General features: G+C 43.7%; 1 pseudogene; it reads right to left on the bottom strand.

Annotated features, from left to right (window-relative positions):
* Nucleotides 1-1,457: 1,457 nt before the first annotated feature.
* On the bottom strand, nt 1,458-2,091 carry LOC127689692 (40S ribosomal protein S8-like; annotated as a pseudogene).
* Between the last annotated feature and the right edge of the window lie 233 nt (nt 2,092-2,324).

The raw sequence follows: 2,324 nt of genomic DNA, 5'->3' as shown, positions 1-2,324 counted from the left end.
CGCTATTTAGCACACTAAAGTAGGAAAAATGTTGAGTCACACACTTTGGTGTGTTTGGTGCACTGGTTAGTTTTGGCAAATGCCCCCTAGTTGAGCAGTAGTGCCAACCATGGTGGTGGACATACAGAAGCTCCACCACTAAAACAAAGTAGGTGAGGGAATGGCAGAGACAAGCTATAAGAGTCAAGCCCTGCTGCAGTTTAGATCTGGAATATCCCCCCAAAGGCAGGAGAGTTAAATCCCCTGCCACTGTTGGGAGGTAATAAAAACTGTAAGAGATGGGGTCTGGTGGGATGTTTGGGATGTTTATGAACACTGGGACCATGGTCTACTCTTACGTTCATTTTCTGACCACCACAAGAAGAGCATTTCCTATGGCCATGCACTCCCACTATGTTGTGCTGCCTCATCTCTGGCCCAGAAGCAATGGGTCTGCCAAAAATGGGCTGGACTCTCCAAAACTATGAGAAGAAATAATCCCCTCTGAAGAATATTTTTCAATAATTATGAGAGAATTTCACAAAGCATATTTTGATCATATTCACCTCACACACAAACTCCTTCCCCTAGCTCCTCATAGCTCTGCTCTCTGCCTCTCCACTATCTCCCTACTTCATATCCAATTATTCCAATGCATATACAGAGGCATCCACTGAAGAATGATTAAACCTACAAGGAACCACAGCCTTTACAAAACTGGCTCTTCATCTCCAAGAAGCATCCACTGTAAATAGCTCCTCAGTTGGGTCTTTCGAGCCCTTCCGCCCCTCTGTGCTTGTATGTTGTGTGGCTTAATGTCGTGCAGGTCTTATGCAGGCAACCACAGTTGCTGTGAGTTCCTGAGTACAAACATCCTTTCATGTCCAAATAGCATGTTTTACTCTGGTTCTTCCTGATCTCTCTTCTGACTTTGACAATCTTTCCATCCACTCTTCCTGATGGTCAATAAGTTTTGAGGGTAGGTGATGGTGTATGTCTCCTCTCTCTTCTTTCTAAGTTGCTGTTTTGGTCAGCTTTCTATTGTCTCGACAAAATACCTGAGAGAATAAACTTAAAAGAAGAAAAGATACTGTTTTATTGTTTCATGGGTTTTAGTCCATGGTTTCTCGGTCCAATTGCTTTGTGCTTGTGCCAAGTAAAAATACCTTGGTGCATAAAAACATGCTTGCTGATAGAAACCTGTCTGCCACATGGTGGTGAGGAAGATGGGACAAAGGAGGAAAGAGAAGAGAAGAGAAAGGAGGGGAAGGAACAAGAGGAGAACAGAATCCTAATATATTCTCATATTCTCTCTCTCACTCTCTCTCACTCTCTCACTCTCTCTCTCTCTCTCTCTCTCACACACACACACACACTCACACACACACACACACACACACAAAACATAAAACAATAGACACCTTTATTACACAAGCTATAAATGATGACTTATTTGCCTTTCCAGGCTTTAGTATCCCTCAGAACTCCAGCTCCTTGCCTTCTAGCACATAACATCTGCTCGGCCACACTAGCCTGATCTTGAGGCAATGACAACAGAAGGAGCTTGGCCTGCTGGAACTGCTCCTCCAGAAGACTGCCCATTTTAGCATTCTTTCTCCTTTCATCATAGTTCTTCTGAATTTTCTTTGATCATTTTTTTATTTAAAAGTCTCTTTCTCCTCAGGAGTCAGCTTGGCCCATTCCTTGTAGCCCAACAGTAGGACATGGTGGGACACTGTTAGTATGATGTTAGGAAACACAAAGCAGTTCTTCATCAGGGTCTTGGTGTAGGTCAGCTTGTTAATAGATGCATTGTAGACAACATCAATGACCTTTGTTTTGTGAGTATAACACTCAGAGCCCCGGGGAAAGTTCCTCATGTCCAATCTCAGGCCACCGTACTTCTTATCATATCCTTGAACATGGATTGTGAATGACACAACGAGGGTCAATCTTAATGTTGCCATCAGACCATCCTAGCTCCTACTTTCATCTCTTGCAATACGGCTTTCTCTTACGCCCAGTCTGGCAGCGCTTGTGCTGTTTGTCCCAAGAGATGCCTATCACTGGGTGCCAACTAGAAAGAACTCCCAGTATTCTCTTTAGGAACATGCTTCCAGTGACTTAACTTCCTCCAAGTAGTCCCCACCTCCTAAAAAGCAATACCAACTCTCAGCAATACCACAGGCTGGCATCCAAGCCTTCAGCATGGGGGCTTTGTGGGAATTCCATAGTGTTGTCCTTTGACCTTCACACATGTATTACAGAGCATGCATATGTGTTCTCACACACACCATAACAATAATAAATAATGAAAGAAGCAGAGCCCTCTGTTGTATCAGTGA

This window comes from Apodemus sylvaticus, chromosome 7 (assembly GCF_947179515.1).
Source record: "Apodemus sylvaticus chromosome 7, mApoSyl1.1, whole genome shotgun sequence".
In the NCBI taxonomy this organism is placed as follows: domain Eukaryota; kingdom Metazoa; phylum Chordata; class Mammalia; order Rodentia; family Muridae; genus Apodemus; species Apodemus sylvaticus.
Note: the sequence above shows the minus strand (reverse complement) of the source record. Positions and strands in the feature narration are given on the sequence as shown.